Source organism: Ambystoma mexicanum, chromosome 14 (genome assembly GCF_040938575.1).
Source record: "Ambystoma mexicanum isolate Mex_15411 chromosome 14, UKY_AmexF1_1, whole genome shotgun sequence".
Lineage (NCBI taxonomy): Eukaryota > Metazoa > Chordata > Amphibia > Caudata > Ambystomatidae > Ambystoma > Ambystoma mexicanum.
The window spans coordinates 526,304,250-526,325,086 of NC_090940.1; positions in this window are offsets into that span (position 1 = coordinate 526,304,250).

The window sequence follows — 20,837 nt, forward strand, 5'->3', positions numbered from 1 at the left end:
ATGCTTGCATTTATACAAAACTAGACCTACGGGGGGCTTATCACTTGGTACGGATCAAGGAAGGCGATGAATGGAAGACGGCGTTTCGCACTAAATATGGGTTATTTGAGTACCAAGTGATGCCTTTCGGACTATGTAATGCACCGGCCGCCTTCCAATATTTTATGAATGATGTCCTCAGGGAGCTCATTGACGTCTGTGTTGTCGTCTACATAGATGACATTCTTGTTTACTCATCTTCGGAAGCAGATCACCGAAATCATGTTAGAACAGTACTTGAAAAACTTCGCCAACACAAACTATTTGCCAAACTGTGTTTTCCATGCCACTGAAGTCGAATTTCTGGGTTTTATCCTGACACCCACAGGCGTCCACATGGACTTGCGAAAGGTGGACGCTATTCTCAAATGGCCATCACCTACTTCTGTAAAAGGCATTCAGAGCATGTTAGGCTTTGCCAATTTTTATCGCAGATTCATTCCGGAGTTTTCACAAGTGGTACAACCCATCACGGCTCTCTTAAGAAAGAATAAAGGTTTTGAGTGGTCTGAAGAAGCTGAACAAGCCTTCCAAGAGCTAAAAGCCAAGTTTACTTCTGCGCCAATACTGAAGCACCCACGCCCAGATCTCCCTTATATCGTCGAAACCGACGCATCCAGCTTAGCAATGGGCGCGGTCCTCTCACAAAGAGACCCAGAGACTAACCAATTACATCCCGTGGCGTTCTGGTCTCGAAAATTCTCGGCACCTGAGGTTAACTACGCCATCACAGACCAGGAACTGTTAGCTATTAAATCCTCCTTTAAGGCCTGGCGTCATTATCTCCTTGGGGCCAGACAGACCTTCACGGTGATCACCGATCATCAGAATTTACAGTATCTGAAAACCGCCAAGGCTCAATCCTCTCGACAGCTCCGCTGGGCCCTGTTCTTTGCCGAATTTGACTTTGTGATCACTTACCGCCCCGGCAGCAAAAATGGCAAAGCAGATGCTCTTTCCCGGATTGGAATGGGAGACACCATTGTCAACCCAGAGCCTGTACCAATAATTCCTGAACAAAGGATCTTGGGCCTGATTTCTTCACAATCCATCGAGGACATTGAGGCAAAAGTTAAACAATTTCTGAACCCAACAGACTTGCAGAACTGGCTACAAAAAGGAATGGATTTCACTTAAACAATGACTTGCCTTATTTCCTAGGACGATTATTCCTACCACACGCCGATTTGCAAAGGCAAGTAATCTCCTGCTATCACGTTTCATTGATAGAGGGCCACCCTGGCATTGCCAAAACAGAAGAGAAAGTGAGAAGACAATTCTGGTGGCCTTCGTGGAGAAAAGACATGAAAGAATTTGTGATGTCCTGTGGTGTGTGCGCTCAAAACAAGGGTCAAAAGAAAAGACCGGCTGGTCTTCTCCAACCATTAGACATTCCACCGTCTCCCTGGCACACCCTTTCTATGGATTTTATCACAGACTTACCCTCCTGCTCCGGGTACAACACTATTCTCGTTATTGTGGATTTGTTTTCCAAGATGGCCCACTTCATTCTGTTAAAAGACTTACCCTCAGCTTCGGTACTAGCCAGAGAATTCCTTGAAAACATTGTCCGGTTACACGGATTCCCATCGGTACTAATCTCAGATAGAGGAAGCCAGTTTATTTCCCATTTTTGGCGTAGTTGCTGTCAATTGGCTCAAATCGATGTAAGACTCTCAACCAGCCATCACCCCCAGACCGATGGTCAAACTGAAAGAACTAACCAGACTCTCGAACAATATTTACGATGCATGCTACAACAGTCAGAGAGCAACTGGAAGGACATCCTTTGGATAGCTGAGTATGCATACAATAATTCCGTTCGCTCTGGAACCGGGCAAAGCCCCTTCTACACTTTGTATGGAATTCATCCTCGAACTTCCAACCTCGATCCACCTCAAGATCTTGGAACACCCACCGTGGATCAGTTACACACTGCTATTACCAAAGCCTTCAAAGAAGCTGCTGCACATTTACAACAAGCTAAAGAAAGGTACAAGAGAGGAGCAGATCAACACCGAAGCAAGGCCCCTCAATACCAGATTGGGGACCAGGTCTGGTTGTCTACCAAACACTTATCACTCAAAGGACCTCGCACTTTTAATCCCAAATATCTGGGGCCATATCCAGTTACGGCCATAATAAACCCAGTGGCCCTTAAACTAGGATTGCCAGCTCATATACGAATACATCCTGTTTTTCACGTATCGCTTTTGAAACCCATGCAATCTGGAACCAGACTAACCAAACCTCCAGAACCAATTCAAGTGAATGGAGAACCTGAATTCGAGATTAAAAACATTTTGGACTCTTAAGATCATCAGATCAAAGCTGTTCTACCTGATTGACTGGAAGGGTTACGGGCCTCAAGAGAGGTCATGGGAACCCTATGACCACGACCATGCTCCTCGTCTAATCAAGAAATTTCACCGAACCTTTCCGGATAAACCAAAACCCCCAGGGAAGACAATTTTGGGAGGGGCCTTGAGGGGGGGTGCTGTCATGAGCACTACTCCCGAGGAGCCAGGACTGGCCGAGCGCCCCTGGAAGCAGACCCTTCTTCCACATCTCCGGACCCAGCAGACCCCTACAGGGGCCCTTTGGCGCCAGGCTCATGAAAGGACTTCAGTCCCGGCGCCATAGGCGCCAGGCTCATATTGATAAACTGTGTAATAATGCTTGGGTGGACTTACCTGAGGCAGACCATGCTGCATACTTACCCAGAACAATCCAGTCTGGCTGAACTCCCCAGCCATCAGGGCTGGGAGGAACTATTTCCTCTATTCAGGAACTCTTTTCTTACCTGGGTGGGGCCGGTGGAAGAACACACACTTCTGAAGCACTTCTCTGCTATTTAAACCACGCCCGATGAAATACACGTGCTTCGCGTTATTCTGCATCAGCAGCAGGACGCTCACCGAGTCGGCTCCTGCATCCTGGCTCCTGACACACCCCCAGCACCCGGAACACCTGCAAACAGACAAGAAAAGAGAAGGCGCGCATTAGAAATTACTTACCGGAATCCGGCCTCAGCAATCCTACCTCCGACGATCCTGCAAAGGAAAGGTACAAGATTAGCAGCGCTCTCAAACGCTCGCAGCCGCGCCGCCTTGCCTTACCCATCCGTGGCCTCGCCGAACTCCACCGCGGCCACGACGCCGGCAGCATCTCGGCACCTGAAAAACAGAAAAAGACAGTCATTAGAGGTGCCCGCTCTAAAGTGGCCACATTTCTTCCACTTACTTACGTGCCTCATCACGCGCGACAGCGACTGTGTTGCCGGCAGCATCTCGGCACCTGTAAGCAGAAAAAGACAATCATTAGAAGTAAGCAGTCGCTTTTCTTTCACTTACCTTCCTCCACCGCGGCTACGACACCAGCTACATCCCAGCACCTGCATAAGAGTAATACATGGAGAGCACTAACTAAGCACGGAGAACAAATACTCACTGAGAGACTTACCAGCTTTAGGTTTCTGGGCCCCGGCTCCTGTGGAGAAAAGACACTCATACTTATAGCTACCGCAGGAGAGACGAAAGGGCACAGTGTCCGCAACTATTTCCCATCCAGTGACGTAACTGGATTCTACGCACCCCTGCACCTGAAGCAGGATGGAGAGCTCATCTTTACAATACCTAAGGTGAGAGCTCGCAGAAACCAAGTTGGGGGTCAAGAAGAGTGAGAAACGGGAGATTGGTGGGAACACATATCCACCCCAGCTGGTAATCAATCCCTTTTCTTCCACCTGCAGAAAACTTACTCTACAAGCCAGGCAATCCAAATTCGGAGGCCCCGTCCAGAGCATCTTCCGGGCCCTGCGCCTCACGATAGAAGAAACGGTAGCTATCCAGTTCGGGTCAGCGTCTCTGTGGGAATCAGGTGAGCGTTACAACTGCTATGCTACCAGCTCAAAACCTTTTAACTGAGAAAGAAACTATTCTGCCTTTTAAAAATGACTGCGTCATGATGCTCTTTTTCATCTGCTCAACAGTACACAGTTCTGATCCAGTGAGACCCATCTAGGTCCCTCCATGTTCAGGTTGTGCTCTAGCAAAAAGGGGGCATTTCTCATTGAATGACAGTCTCTGTCAGGCAAGATCTGTGAAATAACAAAGAACTTCACTTCAAGCCGTATGCAAAACACTTTCCTTTTTGCAACAAAATTGCGCAGATAAACCCTTCATAAGAAGCCCTCTCTTTGCTCATGTCAGTTTCATGGAACCCTTGCTTTGAACAGATTCCTGTGTAGTATAAATTGACTATGGCCATGGAAATGCTCAGAATAAAGATACCATGAAAAGCTGCATTGTTAAGTAACAGCCATGGAATTAACCATGTGTAAAAAATGTGTTTTTACAAACAAGAAAATATCTGTTTAAAAGTGAAATGTTGAATTAAGGCCCTGTCCTTGGATAGAAATCTGATGGGGGTTTGTTTTAAAACATATATAGGATGTTTAATTCCAACAGTCTTGCTTTCTGGTTCAGGAAAGAAAAATAAATACATTTGCCCTGAAACCAGCAGGACAGGTTTTTAGGCCCTGGCTTCAAACGACTCACTTCAGTATCTACCTCCCCCCAAGTGTACCAGCATCTGGGGCATATGATTAGTCAAGGGTGAAGCATCTCACACCCTCATCAGACTCTGTGGCAGTGCTCCAGCCGGGTAAAATGGATTTCTGGGACACATAGGTGTGACTTTTTAGCAGCACCTCCAAAACTGAGGAGCTTCAAAGACAAATCCATGGCAACACACGGCTAGTGCCTGACAGTTGGCTGTGGGTTGAAAAAAAATGCCCTTATTTGGAAGACAATTCTGGCCCATTTGGGGCAAAAGACTGTTCGGAATGAATACACTTTAAGACTTTTATTTCTGCAACCGGAAAACGCAGGAATGCAAAAGTTTAACAGTTTAAATGTAATTTTTGTGGCATTCTAAAGCCATTCTAAAGCCCCTGGCCCGGATGGAATTCCTTCATGTGTGTATAAAGCAGATCCTGCTTTGTGGGATTCTATTCTCAAGATCAAATTTGACCTAATAACAAAAATAGGTAATACTCCTGAACAATGGGGCACATCTATAATTGTCCCAATTCATAAGAAAGGAAATCTAAATGATCACCAAAACTATAGACCAATCTCTTTAATAGATACCTGTGCTAAAATATTTTCAAGTCTACTTTTACATGACCTAGAGAAAATCATAACACAAAATACCATCCTATCCAAAGCCCAGATTGGATTTAGGAAGGGTATGGGGACAGCACTGAATGCAACTTTTATTTCCCATATTATATCTAATACAAAAAAGAAAGGAGCGAATCATGTGTATATTACGAGCATAGACTTGTCAGCTGTGTTCGATTCTGTGGTGAGGGATCTACTCTGGCGCAAACTAATCATCTTGGAGATACCTGAAGGAATAGTATTCCGGCTGATGTTGCATTCTACTACTGCATATAAAGTTGGAATCACCTGAGAAGGAGCAATGACTGAGCCCATTGAAACTTTTATTGGACTCAAGCAACCTTGCAGCGATCATTTTTTAACCTATATCTAAGCGACCTGGACGATCCATGGAATGGGTTGGGCATGTATTCTGTCAGATTGGAAAACTTTAGATTGCATTGGCTCGCATTTGCTGATGACCTGATTATCATGGACTCTACACCAGCACGTCTTCAGACCAAACTCCAGCTATTTGAAAGCTATGCTTATGACCTGAATCTAGCGCCGAATGTTGGTAGAACTAGTATAGTTGTTTTTCATGCAGGTAGAAAATTAAAATCATTCACATGGAAAATTGGTGAGTTAATTGTACAACAATTAACTGAGATAAATTATTTAGGTTACCATGTAAGCAGTAATTCATCCATTGCTATATGGAAAGAAAGACTTAATCAGAAAGCCTGACCATTAGCGAGTCAAATGAAAATCCTTTTCTCCAAATTTCTCGCTCAAACCGTTAAGGGATTTATTAACAGAGAAAGTACAAGCAGTTTTAATTTCTATTCTTGATAAGTGTCCTTTTGATTTGAGTAATTGCCTGGACTCTTTACAAAGTCGTCTACTCAAAGGAGCCATTCATTTAGCATTATCCCTACCGAATTGTGTAATCGGGGATGAGTTTAGTCTTATTTCGCTCTCATGTAGAGTTCTATGGTGTTCTCCTTCTAATTACGCAAAGTCTTTAAATCCTCTGAATAATTGCTTGTATAGTGATTTGTATGATCTGATGGAAGCAAACAGTATATTCTATCACTAATTATCAAAAACGTATGCAGTTGTTATTGAAAGGGCTTTCTGTAACTCCCTATGAATGACCTTTGTTTTAGACCAGCATTCGTTAAAAAGAAACTGTTTGAAAACTATTGGATCCATACAGTAGAGCAATTAAAGCAGTACTATACTTAAACATAATATGCGAGATTTACACGCAAGAGATTGCCATGCTGCCCATATATCACCATATTCCCTTGCTCATTTACAAGTACTCACTTTATTCGATTTAAACTAAATCGATTTAGAACTAAGGAGCGATGTAGATATTGGGGAGATATGCCACTGCCTATGCAGACGAGGAAATGTAGGTTTCCTCATTGCGATGAACCAAATGAAACTTTGAAACACTTGGTGCTAGAATGCCAAACACTTGGTGCTAGAATGCTCGCAGTTTAAAATACCTTGGACTCTGTTTTTAATGAAATTTGTTTGTCCTGATATTGTAGATTACAATGAAATCTTATGGGATAGACTTATATATGGTTCCTATTATCCATTCATTTTTGCACTAGGCCACTTCTTAAAGATGGTAGAAAAAGATTTAGCAGTTTTTGAAAAAATATGAGGAAACATGAAAAAGATGACATTTTTAATACTACAATACTGAATATGTTGTTTCAGCAATTATTTTGTGAACATGCTGTTTTAGCAACTGTTTTATGATGTTCTATAGATGTAATTATTTTAATGTAATGTATTATTGTCAGACATTTTTTCTTTTTTTTATCTATGATGCTTCTTTTTGTAAAGGTTTTATTAACCGAACACAGATAAAAAATAAAAAAAATATAACTTTTCTGGCATTAAAACAAGATTTGTGGCGTTCCCTAGCCTGTATGGGATGCAAACGGCAGAAAAATGTAATTCATGGGAAAAGTGTACATGATATAACTTTGAAATTTAATGAACATGCTCTGTGATAATAGGTACACATATATAAAATTGTAGAATTTTAAGTGAAATATTTCCCACCAGAAATTGCAAAAGATTATTAGAAGGGTGAAATGATACTGTATAAACTTGGGAGTTGGAATGCCATGCTCTGTTTGAAATATGTAATCTGGTTATGCGATTTTCAAAAGTGCCACAACTGTAAAAAGGTTCATTTTTGTGTCATAACTGATTTTGGCAAAAGTGACTGTGGGATGGCTCTGTACCTCATTAAAACACCGCCCATAAAACTGAGTCCCCTCCTTCAGTCCAATCTGCTTCTAGGGAGGAGGCAACATACATAGGCTGACCTATCCGTTTCTTAGAGGTAGGCCTGTCTAGCTTAGGTCTGACCCCATAGTAAATCCTGTGATGTCACCCGCCTTTCTGAATTTTCCACCTCCTGCGTAGCCAGATAATCCATATTCATCCTGCAAGATTCAAGATTCCACTGCCAGTCAAGAGCATTGCTGACCTTATCCAGGCAGGACCTTTGATCCAGAAAAACAGTACTAAAAATCCCAATAACTCGGGGAGAAAGGGGAAAGGTGGCTGAATCCTCATTGGGATTATGCAGTGCTGCCTGCTTGCCCTGCTACCCACTCTATCCAGCTGAGGTGCCGCTGTGCCGTGACCAGAACTTGCCGAGCTGTTTTCTTCCAGGGGAGCATGCTGCTGTGCCCAGTGACCAGATATTGCCTCGCTGTCCAGGAAGTCGGTCCGCTGTCCAAAATACCCCATTGAAGTGCTTGTTGTAAGTATTTCCATTCCCCAACAACCACAAACTGCATCCTTTGCTCTGTTACCTTGTATTAGGCCCAATCCCATAGAAATCCCCTAACTGCCATAGCAGAAATCCTTAAAACTGTCAGAATCCTCTGTGCATCCTATCCTTTATCTCCAAGTGATAGCGCCATTCGTTCAACTAATTTCTGTCCTTGTGTAAGTCCTTAGTACTATTTTGATTAAATGCATTAATTCTCCCTAAAAAAGGCACACAGCGTGAGGGATTACAACTGCAGCATGGCCTTCTTATTCACAGTGGCGTTTCTCTTTTCTAGCCACTAAAATCTAGTTTAAGTGAAACTTGTCCTCTCCTTTACAAACTGATTTTTTTTTCCCTGTTCACTGCTTTCGCTTTTAAAACCGAATTTCCTTTCCTGTTAAGAATCTCATCCAGTCATTGATTTAGGATTCCCTTTTCACTTTCATATTATCCCTGTGATGTGCATTTGTCCATCAGCATAAAAACTGCATTCCGATTTTGTCTATTTCACACTTTTTTCAAACCGTTTTGACATTTAAACCTGCGTAAATTAGCAAATGCAATTTCTATGTGTGTGATTTGGCTGCATTGTGTTTTTCACTTTCAAGTTGATTTTCTGAATTGTATGCCTGTTGTTAGGACATTGCTTGTAGTCTGCTAGTGTTCTTATCCCTTTGATAGTGCTATACTCCTATTTACCTCATTTATTCAACCACACACGTAAAACAAATATGTACTAATTCCGAGTGCTATTTTGTGCAATTTTTTTAAAGCTATTTTTATTGTTTTTTACAACAATCAACATTCAACAAATCCAGCAGTACTTGTCATAATACTTTAGCATCATGTACATATCGTTGAGTATCTACTGCATGCCCCTTACCCTGCCCCAACTCGAGCCTACTCCACTTCGCACTCTGCCGCTCTCTCCTCCAGGGGAGCCTGCCCTTCCATATTTTCAGAAGTTTCATGATCGCTTGTGCAGTCTTGGGTGGACCCAGACAGTGTGGCCAATAAGTGTTTCCAGGCCGTCAGGGTTCCTACTTCCTCCCCCCCCCCCTGCCGACCGCTTCGTTCCATACTGCCGTTTCGGCTTCGCTCCATTTCTGGAGATCACTCCACCAAGCTTTTACCTTCGGTCTGTTGCATGCTTTCCACCCCATGGCAATTCTGCGCTTGGCAAGTATATATGCCAAGTCCTTAAGTTTGCTCACATGTTTCATTTGACGTGGTCTAGGGAACCCCACTACCATGCATGCCCACACTGATTCAACGTTTAGCTTGATTCCTTTCCCATTTAATCGGTAGGCTACTTCCCCCCAGAACTTCCCAATTTCTGGACATGCCCAAAACATGTGTATCATCCCTGCGTTTTCTTCCCCGCATTTGGGGCATGTTTATCGTTCTGCGCTCTTGAACCAAGCTATCCTCTGGGGGGTCATGTATGCCCTATGGGTACATATAGCTGTATTGGTTGTAGTCTCGCGTTCCTGGACTTTTTTTATGATACCCTTGAACCCGCTCCCATAACCCGTCATTCATAAGTTCTCCAGCTTCCTTTTCCCAGTCTCGTCTTAATTGGGAATCGTCCTTTCCCACCCTGGACATCAGCAGCTCATAGATTCGAGAAATCTCATGCCCACCCTCTGTCACAGCATACATCATTTCAGTGTCCGTGTCAGGTTGTTCTTCCAGCATTATCTCAGACCATGTCTCTCTCATCCGCCTTACCAATCCAGTATAGGTAATATACTGCCCCACGTGTAGACCCATTTCTTCTACCAGCTCCCCGAATTCCTTTACTTCCCCCTCTTGCCATATGTCTCCCACTGTAGCGATTCCCACAGGTTCCCAATGCCTACAAATCATCTTCCTCAGTTGCACATCTCCTCCGGTTAATGCCACTAACAGCACTTGTGGAGAACATTGGGTAGGGTTCTCCATGACCTGGCAAGCCTTTCGCCAAATCTTCCATCCCAATTTCAACATCCCGGGCGCCCTTGTAGCTCAAGTTTGGGCAGCCATATCAGTTCCTTAAAAAAAAACGGGGCACATTCAGATCTCAATGGTCTAGACTCTGATTTCGAGTCTTCCGTTAACCATTTAGCCACATATTTCAGTTGACTGGCCAAATAATAGATCTCAAAGTTAGGCAGTTTAATAACCCCTTTATCATACATGTTCTGTAATTTCCATAGGGCAATTCTGTTCCTAGTTCCATGCCAGATGAAGCCCTGGCATATCCTCTGGAGTTTGACAAAGAAACGCTTGGGTATCATATATGGTATGTTCCCAAAAAAATGTAGTAGCTTAGGCAATACGACCATCTTCAACAACGCCCCCCTCCCCATCATGGCCAAGGGGAGCCTAGTCCAGAACCTCATGCTATTTTCGATGTTCGCTACCACTTTCTCAGTGTTATGTTTATGTCCTGCTTTCGCCGTGTGATCAATGTCAATCCTCAGATATCTAAATGTGCTGGTCTCCCAAGGTATTTTTAAGACTGGCAGTTGTTCCCACGGGACCCCTATATACCTCCCCAGGGGGAATATACACGATTTCTTGGGATTAACTGCAATACCAGAGAGCCACGCAAAACGCTCCATTGCTTCCAGAATGTAATGAAGGTTCTCCTCAGGCATAGCAACATATCATCTGCGTATTATGAAATTACGTGTGGTCCCCCTTTCGTGTGGATCCCCACTTCCTTGTACTGTTGTCTCAGGTATATCGCCAGGGGTTCTAGTGCTAGGGTGTACAGCATCGGGGACCAGGGGCATCCCTGTCTAGTGCCCCTACTGAGTTTCCACCTCTCCGAGATGATCGCTCCCGTCTTAACTTTGGCTAGCGGTGAGCTGTATAGTAATTTCACCCACTTAAGATACCCAGGTCCCATCCCATATTCCTTTAGGGCTGCCATCAGCCAAGGCCATTTGACAGAGTCAAAGGCCTTCACGGCATCTAGTGATACAATTGTAATCTCGCTTGAGTCTCCTTCTGTGTGCTCTATGACCCGGTGGAGTCATCTGAGGTTGTCGGATATGCTTCTGCACGGGACACATCCGGTCTGATCAGGATGTATTAATCTGCTTATGACCTGTCTCATTCTATTTGCCAACAAAGCCGTGAGTATCTTGCTGTCCTGGTTCAGCATAGACAATGGTCTGTACGACCCGCAGTCCGTGCTTGGCTTGTTAGGTTTGGGGAGTGGGATAATGACCGCCTCTCTCAGGGATACCGGCAGCATCCCTGCTTCGTTTAGCATTGTCAACAGCAAGGGAAGCACTTCTTTCTTATACATTTTGTAAAACTCACTGGGGAGCCCATCTGTTCCCGGGGCCTTACTGGTGGGTAGATGCTCAACCACTGCTTCTAATTCTTCCAATGTAATTGGGGCATTTAGGTCCTCTCGCTCTTCTGCACTTAATTTTGGTAAGCTGATATTCTCTAGTGTTTCCACTATCTTGCTCCTTTCACCCCCTCCCGTGTCTCCATATAATCGTTTATAGAATTCAAGGAACTCTCTGTTCACGCCCTCTTGGGCCCACCATTTGTCCCCTCTCCTCCATCACTGCTCTGATCATTGATCTGGGGGCCTCACTTTTGTACAACCATGCCAGCAATCTCCCTGGCTTGTCTCCCCCTGCGTGCTGCCTCTCTATGTATTTTTTATAGTTTAGATTGCATAATCTCTCCAAGTGCCCCACACATTCCTGTTGCAATTGGTTTAAAGTTTCTGCATCCTCCCGGGAGTTACCTCGTCTACCCAAGACCATCTCCAGCTTCACCTCTGCCTTCTGCAGCTCCCGATGTATGCCTCTCTGCAGCCCTTTAGATTTGGCTATGGCTGATCCTCTCACCAGCACCTTAAATGCTTCCCATAGGGTGCCGGCCGATTCAACACTCTCTGTGTTATTTTTAAAGTATTCTATAATTTCTTCTCTCAGGTCCTCCCTAAACACTGTCTTTCAGTGCTTCAGCTCTAAGTCGCCACGTTGGGATCCTAGCTCTTGGGGGCACATATTCCCATGTTAAGACGAGTGGCGTGTGATCTGAAAGGACCCTCGCTTTATATTCTGATCGCACTATTTCCCCCGTCATATCCTGTGAGGCGGACATATAGTCCAACTGTGTGTACAAGTTTTGTGGGGTTGAGTAATGCGAGTACTGTCTGTCGTACGGCTGATGTAACTTCCACATATCCTCTAACCGGAGGTATCCCAGCACAGTCTTTAGGGTTCTGGCAGTGGGGGTGGGTGACCTGTCAACCCTTGGGTCCAACATGCAGTTAAAATCACCTCCCCATATAACTGCACCCCCCAGGTACGGACTCATTTTACTATATAGGGTCCTGAAATAAGCCATAGTGTCTTGGTTCGGGGCGTATATATTTATAATGCATATTTCTCTATTTTCTATCAATCCCCGTATTGCCACCATCCTCCCATCCGCCTCTACTGCGGTCTGTAACAGCTGGAAAGGGACATGCGGTGCCACCCAAGTGATCACCCCTCTGGCATAAACCGAGTACGTTGGACCTACAATGGTCCCCTTCCATTTCCTCTGTATCACCTCTTGTTTCTCTTTCTTGAGATGTGTTTCTTGTATTAGGGCAATATCTATTTTCTGGCTTCTTAAGTACATCATAATCTTGTTCCTCTTCAGGTAACTGTTGAGTCCCCTGACATTCCAGGTTAATATCTTAAGGTCCCCAATATTTCCACCATTCCCATATTTCCACCATTCCCAGTCCCTCCTTAGCATCCGCTTCAACCACTGGCGTGCATGTGTGTAAGCTCGTTCCCTAACAAATAACACTGCAAATCCCCCCATGTCCCCTCCCTCCCCCCACCCTGCCTGTCCCCAACTGTAGCCCAACTCCATCCCTGGATCTCAGGCGATCCCGCATTTAGTCCTGTCTCGGTTTGCCGATACCAGGACCTCAGCAGGAGGTTACCACTCTACCGGTAACCTATCTAACCTACCTACTGGGGTGTGAGAATAGGTCCCCTGTGTCTCCCGCAATCATGCTTATTATATTTTGTGCACTTGTGTTCTTCTGCTTAAACCCAGCTTGTCTCCCAGCTTACGTTTGCCCTATCTTATATTCAAGTCCCAATGTCATAGTTTATACAGCACCTCAACCTCTGGAGCCGCTGCGTTACTTCTCTGTGCCATCCATCCCCCTTCTGTGTGTCTGCCCCCGATGGGCAATTCTGTGCATCCAGCCACTCCGTCGCTTCCTCTGGGGTTTCAAAAAAGAGGGCCCTTCTTCTTTGTGTCCTTGAGGCCTGTCTGTTCATTGTTTATGTAATACTTTTAAAAAGCACATTTGAAACTTATAAGTATTTCTACATCAAGTTAAGCCAGTGTTCATTTCTCGCTTTTTGAAATGTGTTTTGAATTGTATTTTGAAGAGGAAAAGGGAGATATGATTACATTGCTTTCAAGATTTATAGGATTTGAAGCCTGATTTAACTGCTCTTCCACCTCATCGACAAATACTCCTCTGCTTGCTAAACTCCAAGTGACTTGTGTGCTAATGAAATGAACAGTCTATTTAACTTTTAGTTCAATGATTTAAATTGCTGCATTCATTACTAGGAAATGCAAACAAAAATCAAACCAGCAGGAGAGAATGAATATGAAGCTTTGCATATCTGGCTAAACCCAGAAAAATGTTGTTTTTTAGAGGCTGCTAATAGAGGAAAATGGGTCAGAAGATCAGCTCCACCTGCCACAAGGTAAGGGGTCAGCTGAAGTGACATCCTAGTGAACTCTATGCAGTATAGACCAGACTGGTTATGCATACAGCTTGGAAATATATAGCAGCGAGTAAAATAAACATATAACCATGTTTGTCCTAAGCAGATGGGAACATTTTACCTTTAAATTCTATAATCCTAATTCTGATTTTAGTTTGTGCATTTGTGATGACGATAATGCTATTGTTAATAATACTATATATTCATTCCATGAAGTCTTTAAAAATAATGCTTAAAATACGAGACATCAAATTCTTGTTTAGAAAAAAATAAAGAAACCACTAGTTATAAAACATGAAAAACTGTTACTAAACCTGTTTGAGATTAAGACAAACCGGTGGGCTTGAGCACTGTGATAACTCGGACTAAAGAGGTGAACAAGGTGTCCTGGTTCAAATTTGTGTTTTATTTAACTTAATGAAAAGGCCTATTCTACTCCTATCTCGATGGTGCATCTTGGTCCTAACTAAAAAATATATACGTTGCTCACCAGACGTCTTACAAACCTAACAGTCCTCTGTCCAAAAAAGCCTAATGTAAACTCAGTACTGACCCCTACCACTAATTAAAAGGACTTTTATCTAGTGTTCATATCTGTTCTAAAAAAGAATTGTGATATCAATTTGAATGATCCGAACCCTTAAAGAATCGAAATGTCTTTGTTTTTGTATTTTTAAATATCAATTGTTTTTTTATAAGTGTGAAAGGTTTTGCTAAACTATAGCACACTATAAATAAAATAATTTAAAAAAGGAATCAGAATAAGTTGACTTGAACTAGTCTTTTAAGGGTTCCTTAATAGCTGAATGGTAGTTGACTTCGGAAATGTACAAGCCTTGTGCCTGGCTGGATAGTTCGGAGTTCCAATACGAAAGTCTTTTAAATCTTTCAGTGTTTGATTATGCCAATTAAATGGTGATTTCTCCACTCTAAAGTATGATTTCTTTCAGTTGACCTTGGGATCATCGTCTCTCTCTCTGTCTCTCTCTCTCTCTCTCTCTCTCTCTCTGTCTCTCTCTCTCTCTCTCTCTCTCTCTCGTGCCACCTACTTGTTCTGCTTCTTTCACCACTTTTCAAGGTCTCAATGCTTTTGCTGTGTCATGGATCATTGTGTCATTTACCCCATGTTGGTGGTGTTTGGCTTTCTCTCCGCTGCAGGTATCTACTTTCTCACATCGCAGTACAGTATTGTCTCTTACCCCTTGTTGGGGTCGTTTTTGACTTTTACCCTGGCAAGGGTCTTCTTCTTAATCAGCCCGCTTTAGGGTATTGGTGCTTATCAGCCTTCTTGTAGTCATATGTCTTTCTGCTGGCTGAGGGTCTTCTAGTTTTCAACTCTGCCATGGGTTTATTGAGTTTCTTACCCCTTCTTGGGGTCATTTGGTTTTCACCCCACTGAGGGACTTTTGGTTTCCTATCCTGCTATGGGGTATTGGATCTCTCCTCCCAGGAACAGATGCATACCTTTGAGGGGATTGGGTCCTCCGACGTATTCCATATCTATAACAGTAATCACCACAGCTGTGCTGCTTCGGAAAATCGGCATCTGCGTCCTGCGTCGATGATGCCGATACGCGGCCCTCGAGGACCTCCTCTGACAGCCGACGTCACTGGATGTTATAAGTAGGACACACGACACCCGTAGCCTCAGTTCCATTTTTTCCACAAACTTGTTCGCTTCGGAGATCTCGGCGCGCCTCGACTCTTGGGAGTTTCTGTACTTTCGGTTCTTTGAACCTGTTCGTTTGTGAGTCATTTTCGAGATGTCTTCCTCTTCTTCCACCCTGCGTCTGGGCTTCAAGAAGTGTGGGGACTGCGGGTCCAAGATGTCAGTGACGGACTCGCATAACGCCTGCCTCTGGTGCCTCGGGGAGGCCCATGACACGGATGATTGTTTCGACTGCCAGTCGCTTATGTCCAAAGCCTTGCGGGAGCGCAAGAAGAAACTGTTGGTCGGTAAGGTGTCCAAGCCCCGGAAGTAGAGGTCCACGGGGCTTTCGACGGACGATTTGACGGGCGACTCTCCGCATCGTCGTCGGAAGTCCAGTGGGTCTCGGTCCCGGAGTGGGTCCCACCACTCCTCTGCTTCTTCGAGGCACTCCGGAAGCACCGTCATCGGTCGCCTTCCCCGTCCTCGTCCGAGGACTCTGCCCGTCGGCGGGTCGCTTATCCCACTAGGCATGCAACTCTGGAGGAACGGGCTTCCTTCGGTAAGAAAATGCTAGCGATTCTCGAATTGCAGGGCACTGGTCCGTCCGCGCCTCCGAGTGGGTTCGGGCATGATCGGACTAGAGACACCGCTCGTACGCCTTCGGGCTCCGGTGGTCGGCGCGATTCACGGAAACGGTCCCGCTCGGACAAGCGGAGTCATTCTAGTCATGCCCGTTCCAGGTCCCGGTCCTCGACGCGCTCAAGACTGTGTGTACCTGAGATGTCTGTGAAGAAGACGTCGACGCCGGTGGCGCCGAGGTCGTCGAGGGACCAAAATTACACACAAAAAAAACTCCCTCACCACCAACGAAACTCCTCCCAGCAACCTTATCAAATCAGCTAACCCACCAGTCCCAAATCTCTCCTGGTTCACCAAAATATCCATCCCATAACCAGAAAGAATCATAGCCTCACTCAAACCATCAAACTGCAAAGGTGACAACTGCCCTCCCCAGATAATCAAGGATGCGGCCAGGGACCTAGCCCCTTTTATAACCAAACTGATCAACGCATCCTTCTCCTCCAACACCATACCATGCAACCTCAAAGAATCTTGGGACCTGTCTCTCCTCAAGAAGCAAACCCTAGACCCTGCCATTCCCACCAACTACAGGCCCATCACCACGGTGCCGTTCTTGTTAAAGATAATAGACAGAGTAGCATATCTGCAAATTCAGCAATATCTTGAAACTCACAAACTACTAGGCACCGTCAATCGGGCTTCAGACCACAGCACGGTACTGAGACAGCCCTAATCGATCTTAAAACTCAGATCAACGAGATTAACGACAAAGGGAACACCGCCATGCTACTCCTCCTCGACCTGTCGGCAGCGTTCGACCTGGTGGATCACGCAGTCCTGAGCGAACACCTGGCCTCAGCTGCCCACTTTTCAAAAGAGGCCATAGCCTGGATCCAATCATTTTTGGACAATCAAACCATGAGAGTCTTCTCCACTCAAGCCTCAGCAGACCCCATTAAAATAACCTGCGGGGTACCCCAGGGCTCCTGCGTCTCCCCATCCTCTACAACATCTTTACCAAGCCCCTATTTGACAAGTTGGACAGACTGGGTATCTCATATACGAATTATGCAGATGACACCCAGATCCTCATACCCCTTTCGGGCAACTTCGATTCAGATTCGGCCTTGGTAAACAAAATATATCTCATCATTCAGGCATGGATGGCCACACACGGCCTATGCCTGAATGATGAGAAAACCGAAATCCTGCTCCTCGGATCCAACAAAAATATAAAAAAACTCAGCTCCAACTATAAAGCCTTCAACATTGATGGCAACACCACCACAGTGGCCAAAACAGTGAAAATGCTAGGCTTTCACTTAGACGCAACCATGCCACTAAAAAAACAAGTCAACTCACTAGCATCCTCCACCGCCTATACATGCAAGCTAATCAGAGCAAGCAGAGCCTTCCTCACCCAAGCTAGCTGCATCACCATTGCCAATGCCCTAATACTTTCCAGACTCGACTATTGTAATGCCATGTACCTAGGAGCCAACAAATGCATAACCAACAAACTACAGACATTACAAAATAACGCACTCAGAACAACCCTTAACCTACCCTCCAAGGAACACATCTCCAATAGAAGGAGAGAACACAAATGGCGCAAAATCTCCGACCGCATCTCTCTCAAAACGGCATCACTCACCTTCAAATGCTTAAACAATGCAGCCCCTCCCTATCTTGCAGCCAGAATAGCAAAAAAAACCTCCACCCGCCCCACCAGAGCGATTAACTCCTTCTGCCTGCAGGTACCCAAATTCAGACAAAAGAAAACCGGTAGGAGTAGCTACCCTGTCTTGGCAGCCCAACACTGAAACGCCCTCACACTCAACATTAGGACAGACCAGACCTACCATAGCTTCAGGCAAAATTACCTCACCTGGCTACGGTCCAATGATCCCCACGACTAAGCCATCTCACATGCCCATGCCCTTGCTCAAACCTGACTGCTTCTACGTACAGCATTAAATACGTAAATATGTAAGCAATTATTTAACTAAATGTATATATGTACAGTCCATGCAATGTAAGGCTATGCCGCCTATTCATGTGTGCCTTATGTGTGCCTTATCCTGTAACCAAGTTTTTATGTAATCCTACCTTCCTATTCTCTGTTGCGCCCTGTTACCTCTGGGTTTTGTGCGCCATACTAAATAAATAAACAAACAAACTCTCTCGAGGCTCCGCCTCCGAGGAAGTTGTCGACGCCATCGGCGCCCAGGCTGTCTAAGGACACGCTCGGGGCTCCGCCCTCAAGGCCTGTGTCGGTGCTTTCGATGCTGTCGCGCCGCGTTCGGCGTCAACGCCGATTCATTCGATGCCTTTCGAGGCTGTTTCGACGGGGGTACCCCGGGGTACGGTGGAACTCCCTAGAAAGACCAAGCATGGCTTTGTTCCCCATTCTGTGCCCACTTTCCACCATCTTGAGTAAATTTCGGAGGTGGATGAGGGCTCTGATGATGGCATGGTTCCTGATACGGTGCCAGATGAGATTCTCTCGGGACATAGTCAGATTGAGGACCTGCGTCAGTCCCTGCACGACGCCAGTGGTCTGGACATCTCTCCGGAGGTGGAGTTTTGTAGGCCTGAGCCTGGCACCCATGCCGACTCCTTGTACCCGCGCCTTATGTCTAGCGTCACTGAGTACTTGGGGTGGTCTGCTCCCCCAAGGGATTTTCTTCAGGATGACCTCACGGATATTCTCGACCAAGGTCCACCAGCTGACCCGGTACTGCCGTTCCATATGGCTCTACAGAGGAGGGTGGCGGCGGCTTGGACTGCTCCGGAGAGTCTCCCGGCAGTGGGCAAGTCTATGCCACGAAAATACCGGCCAGCCAGTAGCGACCTCTTCTACTTGACCAAGCACCCCACTCCGGAGAGTTTGGTGGTGCAGGCGGCTACGGCCCCAGCAAAGCAGGTGTCGTATCCTACCATCCCTCCTGATAGGGGCGACAGGCGTTTTGATGGTTGGGCGAAGAAAGTGTTTTCTTCATGGGGTATGGCTCTTCAGGCTGCCAACTCTGTATGTGCCTTGTCACGTTTCACACACACTCTGTGGAACTGGGTTTCCTTAGCGGCTGAACATATTCCCGAAGGGGACGAACGGGATGGTTTTCTTGCTATGGTCCAGGATGGCAAGGATGCCATGTGTGAGGCCGTTCAGTTGGGTTTGCACATGGCAGATTGCGTCAGCCGGTCCATGGCGCCAAGCACCGTAATACGCAGGTTTGCGTGGTTGCGGAAGTCGGGGTTTGCTCCTGATGTGCAGGCTCGGCTCCTCATCATGCCCTTTGATGGTGTCCAGCTTTTTGGCAGCAAGGCTGACGAGAGCCTTGCGAGGTTGCAGACCTCCAAAGCAGCAGCGAAGTCGTTGGGCGCTGCAGTTCGCCAGCCTCCGCCTTTTTGTCCTAGGAGACAGTAATGGAGGGGAGGTTCCTTTCGTTATTACTCATCCTTTGGTAAAGCGACAGGAGCTGCCAGTCAAAGGGGCCACCGTAGGAGTGCTAGAGGTGGAAAGCAAGGTACTCGAGGTGGTAAGGCCACTCGGGCAGTTGCCTCTTCGCCCTCAGGCAACGCCGCAGCCACTTCAGCTCAGTCATGAGGCCTTGTCCCATGGTTCGCTGGTTGGGGGAAGGCTGGCGCAGCATCTTGTCGAATGGCGTGCCATTACTTCAGATGTGTGGGTTCTGGAGATCATAGCCGACGGCTACTGTCTTCCCTTTCGGCAGAGGCCTCATGACAATCCACCGGGGAATCTCTCGTTGAAGAGTCTGGATCCGCTCCTTGTGCAGGAGGTTCAAGCCCTGCTAGAGAAAGGTGCCATAGAACTGGTGCCTGTAGCAGAGAGGAACAAGGGATGGTATTCCCCTTATTTTTTGATTTCCAAAAAAGACGGGGGATTGAGACCCATCATGGACTTGCGCGGTTTGAAGAAACTCCTCAGGAAGGACAAGTTCAAGATGGTTACTCTTTCTCAAGTCCTCCAAGCCCTTCAACTTCGGGACTGGTTGGTGTCTCCCGACCTCAAGGACGCTTATTTTCATGTGCCGATGCATCCAAAGCACAAGAAGTACCTGAGGTTCGCAGTTGGCGACTCGCATTTTCAGTTTCGGGTCCTGCCGTTCGGATTGACCTCCGCACAGAGGGTCTTCACCAAGCTCAAGGTAGTGGTGGCAGCGCATCTCAGGAAAGGGGGGATTCACATCTACCCCTACCTGGACGATTGGTTGATCAGGGCGCGCTCTCCCGAGCAAGTCCTGGATCATCTGTCCGTCACCTGCCACTCCCTCCACAAGCTGGGCTTCTCCCTCAACTTAAAGAAGTCCCACTTGACGCCAACTCAGAGGCTCCAGTACATCGGAGCAGTGCTCCACACGTCCCTGGGGCAGTGTTTTCCTCCCCAGGTGAGGGCTCATCACATTCAGCAGATGGTGCTAAAGTTTCAACATGCCCAGTGTCTCCCTCCATTCGAGTTCTTGAGATTGCTCGGCCTCATGGCATCCTGCATTCGTCTGGTGCCAGAGGCCAGGTTGCTGATGAGATCTTTGCAATGGGCACTCAAGCTCCAGTGGTCTCAGTCCTCCGGCAGGATGTCGGACCCCGTTCAGATGCCACCCTCGGTCGCCCAGGACCTGCTGTGGTGGGCCGTCGAAGGCAATCTGATGAAGGGGGCTCCATTTTGGCTACCCTGGCCGGAGGTGATGATCATGACGAACGCATCCCTCACGGGAGGGGGAGCTCATGCCAACGAGTTGACAGTCAGCGGTCGTTGGTCTCCGTCGGAGTCCAGACTGCATATCAATCTGTTGGAGCTG